The sequence below is a fragment of the Lissotriton helveticus genome, chromosome 1_1 (genome assembly GCF_964261635.1).
Source record: "Lissotriton helveticus chromosome 1_1, aLisHel1.1, whole genome shotgun sequence".
NCBI classification, from domain to species: domain Eukaryota; kingdom Metazoa; phylum Chordata; class Amphibia; order Caudata; family Salamandridae; genus Lissotriton; species Lissotriton helveticus.
In genome coordinates this window covers 1,721,738,455-1,721,757,846 of record NC_136057.1, presented here as the reverse complement: position 1 = coordinate 1,721,757,846, position 19,392 = coordinate 1,721,738,455, and positions in this window count along the sequence as shown.

The following is a 19,392-nucleotide window of genomic DNA, read 5'->3' as shown; positions in this document are numbered from 1 at the left end:
CAGCCATTGTACCAACAATAAACCCAGAGAGAGGTCTGATAGGATAAAAGCAGAATCCTTTAGCAACCATACAGTGGATCTGGAAGAACTGTCTTGGCATTCTATTCTGTTCTCTTTCAAATGTGCCCCAGGGTTTTATGTAAACCCAAACACAGAAGTCTGGTAGACAAAATATATGTAAAAATCGATATTTCTAATAACAATATTTGTGTTTTTAATAGTTAAGTGTATTGATTCAAGATTTTTGATATAGCTATTTAATTGAAGAAATAAATTGGGTTTCAATATTTTATGGATCCATATTATGTCAGTGATCCTTCCTATGGAAGTGGTCGGGATGAAGGATAGCGAAGATGCTCAAGGATGGTGTTGATGCGACGTAGTCAATGGGGGTCTTTCTGCAGCTACTCCATAGTCCATGAAGAGGGTGAGGTAATTCTCATCACAGGGTTCACGTACCTCGAAGTTCTCTCGCTACTGGTAGAAGTCGAGTCGCCAGTTGGCTATCACTCGCCAGGTATAGCGGTCACAGCCAAATACTTCCCAGGGTGATAACTCGACATTTGGGTGATCAAGCTGAACTCCTACTGCTCTCCTGGGCTCAGCAAACTGAGTTGCAACTTTAAGTGTCGGGTCCTGGTATCTGGTGCTTCCCAGTGGCGATTGACAGTGATATGAAGATCTGGGCTACCAACTTGCCCCTGCAGGGTAATCCACTGTTGTGGCCCTGTGCTATGGACAGGAGGTCAGCCAACTGACCTTGCAGTCTCTTGACTTTGGCTGGGCTCTGGAGACGACTCTCCATGAGCACAACACAGCAGGTACAGTCCCTCTCCTTTGCCAGCCACCAGGGTCAGCATGTGCAGTCCATGCCAGTGCTGCCTCTCTTTGCCATTTCCAAGGTGCAGCCTGCAGGGCAGACCTTATTCAGTCTTCCTTCCAATCCAGATGAGATCTGTGTTCTGGATGCCTGGGGTGCCCTATTTATGTTCAGAAAGCATCCTCAGGTTAGACAAGGTCAGTAGCTACCTAGTTCTCTCCGGCTTGATGATGCTACCTGCAAAGTGTGTCATGTAGCTAACCAAAGATGCACCATTCATCCCACTACCAACATGGTAGAACCCCTCTGTCAACATCCAGACCTCTATAGCCCAACTCAGGATCGTGGCTACTGAGGGAACTACACATCCCTAAAAAAACAGTTTGACAACAGGTTTCCCTGCTTATTCCTGTTTGTCAGCTAGTATGCCTAAACATTTGGGCTTCCACTCTTTCAAGTTTTCACCATTTGCTCTTCAAAGATGGCTTCAGCTTTGAAGCTGACCTTTTGGGGCAAAACCTGTGTGTCTTTCTGCAGGAGGTAGGTAACAGCTCTCTATAGTGCAGGTCCCTGTTGCCTCCTTTCCTGGGAGTTGTTATCACTTCTCCCTAGGAGGGCATAAAGCAGTCTCGGGTTCAAGCTCCATGTGTAATCGTTAAGATCACAGGAGGTTAAAGGCAACAAAATTGCAACTTTGTAAAAGTTTCACACTGTAACTTGTTAGATCATTAATTTCAACTTGTGAGCCAAGTTGGGCTTAATGTAATGAATTTGTTTGATATCTTGGAGTAACAGCTTTGGTCGCACCATTGAGAATTTAGCACAGCCAAGGGGTCAGCATGGAATGTTTCAGTTGCCAAAGTGGCAACCAAGTCTTTCCAGAGTAAAAAAACTGTTTCACTTAGTTGTAAGTAGATAAAGCTCCAAAAAGCACAAAGCGTAGAAGAAAGCCACTTGTAGCAGTAGATTAGGATCTAGGTGCAATTTTAGGCTAACCCGATAGACTGTGGTTCAGATACATCAGCAAAGTTCATGCTGGTCAAAGATTTTTCCTTCTGATTTAGTCATTTAAGTCCCAATCCACCACAGGGGTACACTTACAAAGCCCTCCAGGACCTCAGCAAAGACACTTAGAGACTCAGAGTAAGTCAGAAGAGGCCAAAAGCAGGGCCAAGTCCAGGTCGAGTTCTCATTTGTCAGCTGGGTACTTCCAGGAAAAGGCCTCTTATAGCTTGCTCTATTCCTATAGCTGAAGAAGAGTTCAGCCAAGTGACCCTTGGAGTTCACTTCTTTGTTCTAGGTATAAGAGGGAGAAGGTCCAGTCCGTCAGGGCTCCTCCCACCTCACAGGCAGCAGGTCCAGTCCTCTTCTGATCTTCCACAGGTCCAGGAAGTGTTCAGAAATGGGTGCCTCAAGGTGCCACATTTCTGCCTGGCACTAGAGAGTGGGTGGAAATAACTCCTGGGTACGTCCTAACCAATAGGGCAAATGTCCCCAGGACCAACTCTATCCACTTTGGCTGTTTTCAAGATGGTGGAAGTCTTCAGCCACACTAAACTTGGCTTCTGAGGGCTGGAGGTGTGTGTGGGGAGTGTACTATGGTAATCTAGTGTCCGCCCACATCTAACACTAAAATCCAGTTTGAGGCAGCCATTGTACCAACAATAAACCCAGAGAGAGGTCTGATAGGATAAAAGCAGAATCCTTTAGCAACCATACAGTGGATCTGGAAGAACTGTCTTGGCATTCTATTCTGTTCTCTTTCAAATGTGCCCCAGGGTTTTATGTAAACCCAAACACAGAAGTCTGGTAGACAAAATACAGATTATTTCAGCAACCAGACAATGTATCCTCAAGAATTGTCTTGGCATCCTGTTCTTGCTCCTTTCAAGTGTGCCCAGAGTGTTATATGTGAACTAGGGGTGGGCGGACATCTCCATTCCGCCCACGGAATGTGCGGAGATTTGCTCCTTCCGCCTTTCGCAATGTAGGCGGAGAAACAAGGCAAATCTCCATACACTCGGGGTGTAACGGAAGTTGGCCTCTCGCCTGCCGCCCGCCTCCGGCCCGCCTCTCGCCCGCAGTATTAAAGAACATTAAAAAGCCTTAAATAACATTTAAAATAAACTTAACTTATCGGCGGCGCATCCGTCTCCATCGCGCCTTCTTCTAGAAACTGCGCATGTGCGGGAGCCTGCGCATGCGCATTCCTGGCGAGGATTGCGCATGCGTGGGAGCCCGCGCATACACAGTTCCCAGAAGAAGGCGCGATGGAGACGGATGCGCCGCCGATGAGGTGCGTTTATTTTAAATGTTATTTTAAGGCTTTTTAATGTTATTTAATACTGCAGGAGGGAGGCCGGCGTCGCGTAACGGAACTATGCGGAGAGTGCGGAGATTGCTTCAATCTCCGTGCCTCTCTGCGTAAGTCCCTTACGCGACTTACACCCACCCCTAATGTGAACCCATCATACATGCAAAGCAAGTTTTGACACTGAATCAAGATTTGACACTGTAGTGTCAAAAGGATGCCCACAGTCCACACCCTGACTATTCTGGGGAGTTCAGAGGAGTCATCTCTTCCCATTCATAGATCCAGACTATTGTTTACTTCTAGGACGCATTTCACACCTCTTTTCATACCTATTCACAAATTGAGCACAGGCTAACGATAATGCTAATTAGCCTTTTGACAGTGTAGGCAAGTAAATGCAAACTTTCTAAAAGTTACTTTTCCCTATTCTTATTAAAACCTGACTTCACCATTAAATTTGATTTTTGGTAACGTTTCGAAATAATGGTTTATTTATAGATTAAAGATACAGTATTCATATTTAATACTGCTTCCCAGTGTTTCTCTATCGGAAAGCCAGCATTTGTACAGTCAAAATAGCCGTTGGTGCTAGTTACTGTAAGAACATGTTATCATTATATTTCTGTATGTGCTACTTTTAAATACCATGCATCTGGCCTTGTGGGCTACAAGGCCTACATAGGGGTAACTTATTAATTTTTAAAAGGAAGGATGTTACCTGTCAAATGGTTTCTGTATGGCAAGATGAAATGCAGTTTTTACACTGCTACATCTGCTTTCTTTGTCATCACATGTGAGCCGTGGCCACTAATTAACAGTTCATAGGTCTTGAAATTCAATTTTGGTGTCCATCCTGGATAAGTCTAAATCACAAACACATATTGACACATTTCATTATATAATGCAAGAACTAATCAATACTTCTTACATATAGTCAGGATTATCCATTATGATAAAAAGGAAGGTATAATTAGGAACAATGATGCTAGACAAAATAACATATGAAAATTATGCATTCAGTCAATTTATCTTTAGCTTATTCTAGAACACAGCCTATTGGCGGGTGAGGTCAGAAATCCAATTGCGCAAAAAGTTAATTCAAAATGCAAGAACGTGGTTTGGCACAACTGAATGGAGTTCTGCACGGGCTTCTTGGATCTGCAGGGCCCATTTAGCCATGAGGAATATGATATCCTGTGGCTTTTTGGAGAGTTGGGTGCTGGCCCCTCTCTCTGAGGGGACACCAGTTCAGTTTTAGTATGGAGGCATGCATTACTCTGCAGCAGCAAATTGAGGGACTAGTAGCAGATTACATGAAGGCCCTGATGAATCTGAAGAGCTGAGATTCAGAGTGAATGCCCTGATGAATATGTGTTCAAGGATTCCTATAGAAACTGAACCTGGGACCGCAGGACATCAGAATGTAGGATCTGATGGCCCGATTGCGATGATGCACCCTATCAGGGAGAGGGACTATCCGACAGGCGGTCAGCAGTCCCACAGTAGGCATTTTGATATGGCTGCCATGGCAATGCCTATGTTTTGCATTGCTACAGGTGTGCTGGCTGCAAAACACACAGCAATGAAAAAAAGGGAAACTTTACATATTCCTGCCCTACGTCGAATGCACCATGTGGTGCCTGCCACATGATGCATATATCCCAGGTGCCGTGTCTAGGGTCAGGAGGTTAGGGAGGCAGCTAGGGGCCCCCAATGACCCTTTCTTCCAGCCTTTTCATGGCTGGTTCACCTCCATGAAAGGGCCAGTGGAAAGAACCATCGTAATCCCTACGGCGGTGCCTGGTAGGCACCGCCAACATTGTTGGGACTACGAGCCCCTCTGCCATACGGTTGGCTGAAGGAGCCCATTGGATGTGTGGCAGTCGGTATTTCCAACCGCCAACACACCGCCCGCCATCATAATGTGGCGGGCGGTGATTCAGTCACAGATGGCGGTGGGACCGCCACTAACGGGCTAGCAGTGGCGGTCTCAATGCCTTCGTAATCGGGCCTGAGTCACCATACTACATCAGTACTAATGAGACAAATCCGACTAGCTCATAGGGCCTTCCCTACCCTCCTAACCTTCCCAGAGTGACAGTTAAATTGGTACCTCAGAGCACAACTCTAGCCCACAGAGGGGACCATGGAAACAGATTGTCACCTTTTGTTTTCTCACTGATGCATGTCCATAATAAACAAAAGAAAGACATGTGAAAAGTTTACAATATTTATTGAAACTATTGTTCTCTATTATGAAACAACCGTGCTTCAACTAGAAAACAAATGCATGCTAGCAAAGTAATTACCATTACAAGTAAACTGTATACAAGGAGCAGCCCTACAATGGTGATTGATATATCTGACCTAGCCTATCCTCACTATGTGGGCACAGTGATAAATATGTGACGTTACAATGCAAGTGATACACCGCATGCCTTTACAACGCGGTTGTTACAATGACCACATTGTTACATCGCATACCATTACAATGCAAGTCATTAAACAACTTGCTGTAGGGATGTTGGAATAGTATAATTTACTATTCCAACTCCAGTCTGTGCAACAGTAGGGAAGGTGTTGGATTTTTAAATCCAACACCTTCTGCCCCCTACAGCAAGTCGTTGTAATGGTTTGCATTGTAACAACCGCGTTGTAATGGCATGTGATGTAAATGATGTCTCCCCACAATGATATATCAGAGGTCTCTGGGATTAGAACTGGCCCCCATGCCTGGCATTTGTAGTTCGGTAATCTGCATCGCAGGTTGTGCAAGGCTAGCACATTCTTCTTGAACCTTTTCCTCTGCAAGAATTCCCCTCTCTGTTTACAAAAGGCAAGTCTCTGTGTATATGATGAGAGGTACCAATGGGTCCACATAATGACTTTGTCCCTAAATTATGGTGGCCAGAGAATGTAGAGGTACCACCTCATACCAGCAATGCGGCACGTAACTTAGGTATTAAGTTTGACTCCGCTCTATCTTTCAAACAACAGGCACTGATAGTAGCAGGGACCTGTTTCAATGTCATCAAGGGATTAAGAAAATTCTTCAACCTACTTCCCTTGGCAGCTAGGAAAATGGTAACGGTCGCCCTTGTGACATCAAGATTAGACTATTGCAATAGCCTATATGCAGGAACCAACAAGGTGGTCATGCACAAACTCCAGAGGGTACAACACGCAGCAGCGAGGTTGGTGTTGAAATGGCCAAGGAAATCTTCAGCATCCGCAGCATTAAATAACTTGCACTGGTTACCAATAATCAAGCGGGTCTTTTTTAAGATCCTGGTTATTACCTTTAGAGCCTTCCATTTTCAAGGGCCTAAATACCTACTATGGAGGTTCTCAAGGTACCATCCTGTGCGTACTTTGCGGTCCTCCACTCCCAACCTGCTGTCTCTCCCTACCTTTAGACTCAGTTCTAAGGGTGGCAAATCTTTGCCAGTCCTAGTGTCAAAGGCCTGGAATAAAATTCCCCCTCACATCCGTGCCATAGAGCGGGAATCGGAATTCCGTAAGGCATTAAAAACATGGATCTTTAATCTGCCTGACAGCTCCGCCAGTGTGATAAGTCGGGAGGTACTACCATTAGCAGCCTGACCAGTGCCTAAATCTTCCTGGTCAGTAGTTGCGCCTAGATGCTCCTTGGAGCGACAGTTGCGCGGTATAAATACTGGATTACATTACATTACATTACAGGTATCTCACTTGAAAACAGCAGATGGGACTTTATGTTGTTTCTGAATGTCAAGCTACCCGATCAGTGAGAAACACAGGCCCAGTGTTGTTTGACCTTGCATGAGATGTTCAGGCTTAGTCCCAGAGAAAAGAACCAAATAACATATATATTTCTAAAATATTTAGTATGGCACAAAACCGATGTGCTGCATGTAATGTGTGCAAAGCAGCCTACAAGTTGCAGTTAGGCTAAAATAAGGGAGAACTAAACTGGCCCTAAAGGGAACTCACAACACTTGGGCAAGTACCGGAGCAACTAAGTAGACATATAAAGCACAAACTAAGCAAATTTAATGCTTTGCCAATAGGCAGGTTATACAAAAAAGATTATGATAATAATAAAAAAGCATAACATGCCAATTGTGAAAAGTAGCCAGAGTAAGGTGTGTGGGACGTATCCATGATGTCTCCCATGAGTTCAATAGAAGGTGAATCCAGGATCGGCTCCATTTCCGCAGACGATGAATCCGCCATAGCATAGTTCAAATCCTCCAAAGAAAAGACGATCCACAGAATCAGTCGATGTTGAGGAAGTATCTGGGCGACCTGCATCTTTGTTATTAAAGCCAAAGTTAAATGAGTCATGTGCCGAAGCACTCATTTCCTCCAAAGGAAGGGGCTCATACCTCACATTGTACAGCAGCCAGAAATACAAATTTTTCTTCAAAGTTGGAATTGAAGGCCACCACGAGCTATCATATCCACCTTGACGGGGTGAGGGCAGAACATTTTATTGCAGCAGGTGACTATCTGGTCAACTGACAAAATATAAGAATTCATGGCCTTCATACCACAACACTTGTGATCATTTAACATTAAATAGCTTTGGTTTAAAAGAACTTGAATAAGGGGGACTGGTATTCATTTTAGAGAACAGGCCAAATGTTCTACCGATGCGTATTCACAATGATTAGAAAATGGGAGAGACCATAATACCTGAATGAAACTACCACAGAGGGTCTCATATCTACCCACAGGGAAATTTTTAATGCAAGCTGTAAATTGAAATGTTGAAATTGGCAAAGCTATTACGACATGTATAACCCTGCCGTGGATGGTGTTTCTGTTATAGTGAAAGGGAGCTGCTCTAACTTCTTGAGGTTGTGTATGTTTTGTCTTTTTTAGCCATGAGTCATTTATGTGTCTGATTAAAAGGCATGAATAGCTGGCTGGAGTTAAGGTAACACCAAGGGATGCAACCATTATTACCGGTAAGAAGGGTCCAGCTAAACTGCATGATGGATCTAAGCTGACTTTCCCATGGTAATTTGAAAACACGTCACTTTGCATGATATCAATAACAGATGACACAATGTTATTCAGATTGTAAATGCAACAAGACAACATATTAATACTATTATAAACAACAGCAAGACCTTTATCCTAATCTTGATCAATATGTCATAAACGTGTGTCAGATTCCATTTGGGACACTTTCCAAATTTCATTATATGTAGCATAGATACAGCTTTTAGTATGCAGAGATTTGTGACCTAAAAAAAAGTTAGATAGGTCCATGTCCTCCGATAGGAGAGAAAGATGTTGTTTCAGTGTGGAGTGTTCTAACTATTGATGACACAATTTTCCCACTGAATATGTAGTAATAATTCCTGAGTATTGGGATTGGAAGTAACCATGGTCAGACTGACTAGCTTTAAAACCGGTTTTGGAATTTAAAAAACGTGCATGACAACTATTTGTGTCCAGCGGCTACAATGACCACCCGTGAGGACCTGAAAGTACACCATTCTGTAACATAGTATTGAGTAGTTCAGTAGTGAAATTTGGTAAATTTTGCCAATTATCATATTGGGCAACTGAAGGAATCTTTCGTGCATTCATGTCTTTAATTTTAGCTAATTCTAGACATGCAGTCTTCTGAATGGTGTCATTTAGAAAATTATTTGAGTTGGAATTAAGGAGGCTTGAAAAAAGTATCCGTATTCTGGACCTGCCAGGATATGGTACCCTAAATTGCTTTCATTTCAATTTTTTCTTTTCAATAACCGTAGCCTTTCATAGCCAATTGTGTGACAAATGAGTCTGTATATATATTAGCTTAGTTCGTGGTGCCGCTCACGGAGATTTGGCCACAGGGAAGGCCACAGGGAAGGACGACGTGGGATTTCCTGCGCTGGGATAGCGCTCGTGTCTCTGTGTGGGGTGTGCTTTGGGACAAGGACTTGGAGTGCTGCATACGCCGAGGGACTGCGAGGACCAGCAGGCTCTCTGCTCCACACCTGCTGCCTCTTCCCTCGGCGTTCCCGGCCCCCCGCCTGCAGTGCATATAATCTCGCGCCTAATCCCGCAACACGTTACGCGTGCGGGACATAGCCCGGGCCGAAGCCCGGACAAAGGGCGGGCCCTCTACGGCCCTCATAGGACCGAGGAGGCCGGGACGGGCCACCCCCCTTGGCTCCGCAACAAGAGGAAGCACATCGTTTGAAGTATACCCATAACACTTCCTGGTCAGTGTTTCTCTTTCCTGTAAGACTATGTCACGTAAGGGGTCCAAAAATAAATTACCTTTAATATGTGATCCAGGCCAGGGGACCCTGAACTTTACTGTGACCAAACAAACACTGTCCACTTTCGGTGAAGACACGATCGAGTCGCAACAATCGTCAGACACCAGTCAATTACCCCCATTCAACTCTATTAACTCGCTAAACTTGTCCTTTTGGGAGGAAATGAATTCTCTATGCGGCACTAAATATGCCCTAGTGGCATCCCCTTCCCCCGTAAAAAGTTCTAGCATTTCTACCCCATTTGGGAAACCATGTGACTTATTAGAAAATACCCATGGTGTTGCCATGTCTCAGGACCCAAATAATAAAAGGAAGCAAGATGAGACTATGGAAAGTGGGAACCATCTAAACACACTATGTGCTGGTCTTTCATCACCAGTCACCAATCCCCCCCTAACCATGGTAGAGAGTGGAACTTACGTAGACCAAGTACTTTTATTGTCCCAGATAGAGTTATTGTTTAATTCTATCGTATCACCCCTGGTACAAAAAATTAATGCCCTTGGTGATAGAATTACGGGTATCGAGAGAATCATTCAGGCCAACCCCCCATCACTTAATAATGATCCATCCATTGGGTGTAGAGCCCTGCAGGCTATCTCCATAACAAAAGATGTAAACCCTTCTACCCCTAAGAAGGTTATAGCCAACGGTCCTGACTTATTTATTGCCTCAAAAGTTCCATTGCCTATTAACCCTAGCAAACATGCCCAAACTTCTCCACAGCTTCCTAAAAAATTTGTTATTACCAAAGTTGCTCCTAAATTCGGGTCTAATAATTACACTGCTGTCAGAGCGGATCCAAATAGAGTAACAAGTAGAGCAGCATCTATACACTTGCCTCCTGAAGCCGCTCCTTTTGTTCTTGTTCTATCAGGTATACCGGCACCCTGCCATGGGAAATTTGAAAGCCGACAGGAACTTTTAAATAAGGTCTTATTCTGGCTTTCCAAAAACAGACCACTCGCGCCCAATCATGACGGTGGTATTTTAAGTGTTAGAAGGGTGGGCTGGCTAGGGTCGCTAACCAAAGACATTAGTGGGGATCTGGTCCTAGTGAAATTCAAAAACAAGAACATCGTCCCCCTTCTACGATCTTACCCGCCCCAAAATGGAGACGGCCCCATATCCGTCTGGGACTTACATGACTTTTATCCAAAGTATAATATATATCCTGTTGTTGGGAAGGGGTCCTCATGCGGTTTAACGTTTTCTTAAAAACCTTTGTAACCACAGCCAGTCTTCCAAAATTGTAATGTTGTATTTATGTACATCATGTATTATTTTTATGTTGATGTTGCTTTTATGATTTTTTAATCCTACAAAAATCGAATAAAGCTTAAATCAATCAGCTTAGTTCGTGTAAGCATATATTTTTCCGGTGGTGTTGGGACAAGTTTAAAATAGAGGTTGGATCTGATGTGTCATATCCTGTAAAATATATACATTTATCTCTGTATGTTTTGCAAATACCTTGTGTGGGGGTTTGGACAATGTTTGCATTGTGTGTAATTAAAAGTGTGCATTGAACACTGGTTTGATGTAATTAGTGATGTCCATAATGGTGTTAGTAGAACAATTCACCATAGTTAGCAGAATTAAGGTATACATCCTCTGATTCAAAAACAGTATAATATTCCAACTCCGAGAACATGGAGTTTACAGTTTCAACATCCCAATCATCAGAATGTAACCCAGGTACAATCACATCTCCCATATTAACCCTAAACACATATGGTATCTGTGGATCTCCATAGGTCGAAATATGTCATGAGCACTTTACCTCAAACAATTCCTTCTGATACTGGAACAGCTGACATGTTCACGAGGGACAAGTCGCTTTTTAGCTTATGTGAAGAAGAGTGGGGGGCCAACACCCTATCGACCAGTTCTGTATCAGAGCATTCTGAAAGATATTGGCCATTAAACTGCAAGAAATAAAACGGTCACAAATCCAATCAACAGGAATAGGAAAACCAAGGAAAGTGTTATCCAAACATAAGTCCAAGGTGAGACCAGATAAGTGCGTTTCATCCACTAAAAGAAACCAAAGATCCATGCAGGAGGAGTGTCTAAGATGGAAGAATCATCAAAAGAATCCAAAGATAAATCATCTCAACCAACTGAGTATTTTCCCAGAAGCTATTTGCTGAAAATATGGTGCGGCAGGTAACGCTTAAAGAATTGGTAGATCTGTATAAACGACATCAGCCACACAGGAGCCAGTAGCAAGGTCAGTACTCACATTAGTCTAGTTGCTGGCAGTTGAAGCGGATGCAGGTATGGATTGAAGTGCATTCTGCACCCCATCCCCCCACCCCCAGCCAGTCTTCAGTGGTGCTCACTAGGCTGTATTAGAAACAGGACTACAGTTCATGTGCTTTAAATGTCAAGGACTGGCCCTGGTTCTCGGTATGATGGGTCAAACTCCTTGACCTCCACCTTCTTTCGCATGAGATCGCCGATTTGTGGAATCCAGCCAGAAGGTTCTAGTTTCTACTTTATTTTCGCAGAGGTAGACGTCTTCAACTGCTCATTGGATTGGGTGTCAGAGAACCATTGTAGGTCCTGTAAAACAGCACAACTATCATTAACGTCAAGAGGCGTGGCTGCCGCCAAAATGTCTGGACCGTCAAGGTCTGAAATTAACATTTTGATTCAAAAGAGTACCTCGTATGAGGTCCGGCCACTCACATCTTTTTTGGGAGATTATTAAGTGCTCGTTGAACCCCATAAAGGTAGTGGATCCAACTGTGCCCTATGCCTAATACTCTAGTTGTTTAGGACTGCTTTAAGTCACGGTTCATCCTCTCCACAACAGAATATTCTGGCCTATATGGAGACCTTTAATGCAACTGTACACCCAGGGATGCCATTGAATCCCGTTGCGCTTTAGAAGCGAAAGCCTGGCCCTGGTCTGAGTGGACTGAACTACATGCACGTGTCTTGATAAAGACTTGCATGTCTTTATTAACAGTGCAAGTGTTAGCCGAATGCTGTGGCCAAAGGGACCTGTAGCAAGAATCACCTGCAACTAGGATACATTTAAAGGTTGTTTCCGAAATAAGAGACCCACCGTAGTCCAAATAATGCAGCTGAAATGTTTGTTAGAAATTAGCAGGTGTATATGCAGGGGAGACACCAAGGTGGAGGCTTTAATTTATTTAAAAAAATGTCCCAACAAGCGAAATATTTTTGGGCCTGTTGATATAAGCCATGTCACTACTAATGTTGCTGTAGCAGCAAATTTGTGGCTGTGACACCTGCATGTGCAGAAGCAACACCTTTGTGTGCATCTATCACTAAAGGTGATCTGCGATCTTGGTAGGGAATCAATCACCAAGTCCTGGAATAGTTACAAAAGAAATGTTTTATTCACTTAAGTAGTATGTATATTGGGAAGAATATCCCTTCGGTACGGGGGTGCTGTCTTTATTAGCATTAACAGCAGCTAAAATATCAGATTAATTTTAGAACACGTAAGTGCTGCAACAGTGGCAGTCGCATCTACAGATTTGGCTGCTTCCTCAGCTAAATAATTCCCTACAACGTGTACTCCCACATGCTGATGGCTCAATGAATGTGCAACATGAGCCTGTGGCAACCTATCTTTGAGGTCCGCCACTTTACCTCAAAGTGTTTTATGCTTGATTGTGATGCCTTTAGAATCTTCGGATCCATTCTGACACCAATAATATAAATTATCATTAAAGAACTGTACACATTAATACAAAACACACACAAAAAGTGTGGGGAATTTAAGGTCTCTATTTTCGAGGGCAAGAAGCAACGTTTGGAGTTTAGCCAACGGGGTAGTCCATTCCCCTAAGGACTGTGTGTGATTTGTTTGTGGTTGGAATTTGTCGTTTACCATTCCACCAACAATGGTGCAGCACACAGCTGAATATCGCTGTTTATAGCCTATGTTATGTTATGTTATGTTACGTGAATTTGTACTGCGCACAGCTGCCCCAGCTAAGGGGCGTCCCGGCGCACGCCAAGGTACCACGCAACAACCACAAGAAACACAACAGCTAAAAAAAAGTCAAGTCAAGTTTAAAATAAAAAAGTTTTAATAGCCCTACGAAAGAACAAGAGATCCTCCGACAGCCGAATCCCCACCGGAAGGGAGTTCCACAGTTCGGCTACTTTGACCCGGAAAGACCGGCCACCAACACGGCACAACTTGTATCTGGGGATAGTAGTGAGAGCTTGACCCAAAGATCTCAGGTGCCGAGTGGGGACGTACCAGGTTAGGAGGTCCATAAGTGTTTGAGGAGCCGTACCCTTTAAGATCTTAAAGGCTAGACAGAGTACCTTAAATTGAATTCTAGCTCTGACTGGCAGCCAATGTAGAGCTTTCAAAGTACTAGAGACAGGGCAGAATCGGGGGAGACCAACAATTGCCCTTGCAGCGGCGTTCTGCACCCGCTGAAGGCGGGTGATTTCGGCCTGGTTAGCACCCACCAGAAGAGAGCTGGCATAGTCCAAGCGTGATATAACAGTCGCCTGTATAACCAGCTGCCGGGTGCGAGAATCAAAAAACTTTAGGACTGGGCGCAGGGTCCGGAGGATTTCAAAAACAGCAAGCAGCCGTTTTCTTTGTGTGCCCCTCAAAACTGAGAGTGGGATCCATCCACACTCCCAGGTTTTTCAGTTCCGTCACCGGAAGGGGGGCCGGCCCAAGCTCCGGAGGCCACCACCTATCTCCCCAGAGGTCCGCCCGTCTGCCGACGATCATAACCTCGGTTTTCTTCGCGTTGAGCTGGAGGCAGTTGGTCTCCATCCAGCTTGCCACCGCCCTGAGTCCACTCTGAAACCTGGGAGCGTCCTGATCTACATCCCCGCTGATCGTAACCGCTAGCTGAGTGTCATCGGCATATGACACCATGGTCATACCCCATTGCCTGACAACCTCAGCCAGCGGTCTCACGTATAGGTTGAACAACGTGGGACTCAGCGAGGATCCCTGCGGTACTCCCTGTTTCAGAGGATGGAACTTGGACTGGAACGGTGGCACCGCAACGCTAAAGAAACGATCCTCGAGGAAGGACCGAAACCACTGGAGGGCAGACCCGCTCACTCCTATCTCCTCCAGGCGCTGCAACAGGATTGGATGGGAGACAGTATCAAAGGCGGCGCTCAGATCTAATCGTACCAGCGCCGCCGTCTGTCCTACATCCATCACTGTGCGAAGGTGTTCAGCCATGGTGAGAAGGGCGGTCTCTGTGCTATGTCCAGCACGGAAACCGTTCTGGGTGGGATCTAAGATGTTCAAACGAGAGAGGTGGTCAGAGAGAGTCTTGTTCACATGGGCCTCCAAAACTTTGGTCGGCCAAGGGAGCAAGGAGATAGGCCGATAACTTTCCGGCTTTTCCGGGTCCAGGGAGGGTTTCTTTAAGATGGGTGAAACCACAGCCCGCTTCCAGCTTGCTGGAACCATGCCCGAGACTAGTGAAATGTTCATCAGAGAGAGTATCGAAGTGCGACCCATGAACAAATGGTCTCTAAAAAGGGCTGGCTTAAGCGGATCGGCTGAACCATCAGTGTAAACAATATGTTTATACTGTTCAAGAGGTAAGACGGAGCGTGGCATGGGATAAACATGTAAAGACAAGTCAAAGACGAAGTCTACATCTGTTAATGATGTTGCCCACTGTATCCTTCTAGGATGGAAGGCTTTAGTGTTTGGAACGCTGGCTTTAGTGGCAGCCTCTAAGGCTTGCACGGGAGTAACAACAATAATATGTTTCACTTGTGCAAGTGGCCACTCAAAATAGCCATCTGCATTGTAGTCAGTATTTTTTCAGTGGAGGCTAAACACTTTTCTACAATGGAATATAAATGTGATTTATATGCCATCCACGCCGTCTCACCTTCACTAAACTTGATATAGATGAATCCAATGGCACCTAGTGAAACATGATGACTAGGTTTGTGGTATTTACACATGCATGTAAGTGAACTGTGGCAAGCAAGTTAGATTGTAAAGATCTGAGTGTTTCTGTGTGTTCAGATGACAAAGTGTATTGGAAAAATCAGGAAGCAATAATTCATATAGCAAGTTAGTGCATTGGGCATAATTAGGAATGTATGTTCTGCCAAAATGAAGGAATCCAAATTAGGATTGCAATTTTTCTAATGTATTTGGAGGTTGCAATTGTGCACACTTCTCCAAAAAGTGAGGGGCAAGACACTTACCCTCATGTGTAAGTTCATATCCTAACCCGTTAAGTGCTGCCGTCGGCCGTTGAACGTTTGGAGCACTACCTGGCTAGTGCTGCGCACGTTCAACGGCCGACGCAGCCCTGCCCGTTCTTTAAAACGGCCGCACTGCCACAAAAAAACGGCCGCGGTTAACAGGTTAAATTGAACTGATAGTCATATGCGGTGAATCCTAAAATTATTCATCCACTTGGGTCAAATATGGGTTTCAATCATCATTCGTCAGGTAGATATCATCTACATAAGACAACACGTCAGGGGCAATTTCATCTAGAATTGACACTAAGCAGGAAGCAAACAATCCTGGACTGTTCTTATAGCCCATAGGGAGTTTTGTGAAGCAAATCAGAAAACCAGGTGCCAAAAGGCTGGCCAATCCCTTCTTTCAGGCGCTATATTCTGACAGAAAAAAACACTGAAAATATCCATGGTTGTTTTGTATTTTTTATGGAATATATTGATAATTTATGCCATACTTTGTGTATTTTGTATTACAAATGTGCGTGTATGACTGTTTACATGTCTGTAGTCTAAGACTATACTATATGAATGGTCTGGTTTCAAAACAGGAAAAAGAGGAATATTCACCTCAGAGATACAGGGTTCAATTATCCCTTGACATTCCATTTGGAAGAATATTTCTCTAACTGTTACTGTAGCACCTCATTTAATGGGGCATTGTGGTTGTAATAGTGATCTGGACCGTATGGGTATTATGTGACAAGGAGAGTCCTTATCCCAGCTTACATGTATGCGGTATAAAGCCGTAGCTTGTGCAAGAGCCCATTCTCCTGCATGAGCTTGTTTGACCTTATCAGGGACAAGAACAGAAAATGAAGGAAGTATAACATCCTCACCCTGTGGGGATGTTTGGATAAAGAGCGGCAGCCAAGTGGCTTCCACAAAAAGGATGTCATAAATTCTCCCAGAAGATTACTTTAACCCTTTTGCTGCTAGGTCACCCCCTCCTGTGCCACACCCTTTTTTGACTATTTGGGGTAATTCACGCTTTTGCCAAACAACACTTTACCCACTTGCAGTTTCGTGATAGATAATTCTTATGTGTCTACAATATGTTTTGGGCCCTACCCAGTACTTGGCCAACCCACAAAAGTGAGGTACAATTTTTATTGAGAGACCTGGGGAACACTGGGTGGTAGGAAATTTGTGTTGCACCGTGGATCCCACGACTTTCCCACACAGAAACGTGAGGAAAATGTGATTTCTTTAGCTAAATTTGAGGTTTGCAGATGAATCCATGCAAACCATACCTCCCTGAAATCCTTTGCATGTCTTATTTTCAGAAATGTTTGGATTTGGTAGGTTAACCTAGATGGCCTCTGAGCCCTGGCCAAAAATGCAGATGACCCCCTTGCAAAGCCAGGTCGCTGTGTGATCGATAATTTTGATGTTCTGCAATATGTTTTGGGCCCTTCCCTGTCGCGGGCACTTGGTCCACCTGCACAAGTGAGGTAGCATCTGGGAATGCTGGGTGGTAGGATATTTGTGCAGGCCCAGTGATTCTACAACCTTCTCACACAGGACTGTTAAGAAAACGTGATTTTTATTTGCTAAATTGAGTTTTTCAGGGGATTCTGGGTAAAAAAAACTTTGGGGGATCCATGCACAGACACCGCCCTCTTGGCAGTTGTCGAGGAGTCAAGATGCATCTTGGATTCGGGAGGATCAGTGGCAGTGATCCTCCTGGATCTAAGTGCAGCTTTTGACACTGTCAGTCATCAAGTCCTCATTCAGCGACTGTCTGAGCTGGGCGTAGTCGGGTCTGCCCTGGCCTGGCTGACCTCCTTTCTCAGCAATCGCACCTTCCAGGTCTGGGACAGCACCTCACGATCGGCGGCAATTCCCCTCCAGTGTGGGGTACCACAAGGCTCATCCCTAAGCCCCACATTATTTAATGCTTACATGGCCCCACTGGAGGAGGTGGTCGCCCCATTTGGCATCAAAATCGTGAGCTACGCGGACGTCACCCAACTGGTCGTCTCCTTATCCCAACATGCCCAGTGTCCAGACTCCCTTCGCTCCTGCCTAACAAAAATCTACACCTGGATGTGCAAGTCCTCCCTCAAGCTCAATGGATCCAAGACAGAAATTATGCTACTTGGGCATAAAGGGCCTTCCTTGCCCTCCAACGTCTGGCCCACCTGTCTAGGGGATCCCCCTGCCCCTAAAAACGAGATCAAAAGCCTTGGAGTCTGGATGGAACAAGACCTGTCATTCAGGACCCAAGCTAAAAAAGTGGCAGGAGTATGCTTTGGTCTCCTTCGATCGGCTCGGAAGGTCCTGCCACTTCTTCCACACCCCTCCAAGAAGCTGCTTATCCAGGGCCTGATCCTGTCTAGACTGGACTTCAGCAACGTTATCCTCCTCGGTGCCCCAGAGACGACATTTAACAAACTTCAGCAGATTCAGAATGCTGCAGCACGGCTCCTCACGGGCACCTCAGTCAGAATGTCAGCCAAACCCGCACTTAAACTGCTGCACTGGCTCCCAATACGAGAAAGGGTAAAATTCAAATCCCTATGTATCGCCCACAAATTGCTGCAGGGCAAGGGGCCCCCCATACTGAAGAAACTAGTATTACTCTACAAAGCCAACAGATCACTTCGCTCAGATGGCGAGCACTTGGTCATCGTGCCCAGAGTGAAAAAGGCACGCACAGGAGGAAGGCGATTCTCAGTTAACACAGCCAGACTGTGGAACTCCCTCCCACTGAAGTTACGGGCCGAACCCTGCCACCTACGCTTCCGGAAACTCTTAAAAACCCACTTATTTCCTTAATCTGCTGCTTTTGTTTCTCTGGTTCCCTCCGGTCTTTCTGTTTAGGTTTAGCGCTGGGATGCTTCCGGGTAACCCACGCGCTCTATAAACCCTCATTCATTCATTCATTCATGCAAGTCACACCTCCCTGGACTCCCTCGGATGTCTACTTTTCAGAATTGTCTGGTTTTGGTAGGTTTCCATAGAAGGCCGCTGAGCCCGGGACCAAAAGCGCAGGTGTCCCCATGCAAAAACAGGTTGTTTTGTCATAGATAGGGGGCACCTGCGTTTTTGGTCCAAGGCTCAGTGGCTATCTAGGGAAAACCAACCAAACACAGAAATTTCTGAAACTTAGACACCCAGGGGAGGCCAGGGATGTGTGGTTTGTGTTGATCCACTAACATTTTCTTACCCTGCAAACCTCAACTTTAGCTAAAAAGTCACATTTTCCTCACATTTCTGTGTGGGAAGGTTGTGAGATCACTGCGCCACACAAATTTCTCCCACCCAGCATTCCCCTCAGTCTTCCAATAAAATTATTTTCAGGACACTGAGGGAAATGCAGGGTGGTGAGAAATTTGTGCCGGCGCAGTGATCTGACAATTTTCCACACCGAAATGTGAGGAAAGAGTGAATTGCTAGCTAAATGTAAGGTTTGCAGGGGATTCTGGGTAATAAAACAGTGGAGGATCCATGCGAGCCACACCGCCAGCCAAGCGCCATCCATGCATACCACCAGCCAAGCACCATCCAAGCACATCGCCAGCCAAGCGACAGTCCATGCACACCGCCAGCAAGTGACAGTCCATGCACACTGCCAGACATGTGCCATTCACGCAGACCGCTAGCCAAGCGACATTCCATGTACATTGCCAGCTAAGCGCTAGTTCATGCACACTGCTAGATAAGCACAAGTCCACACACATCGCCAGCAAAATGCAGCTTCAGACACAGTCAGCCAAACACCAATAAGCACAGACAGTCAG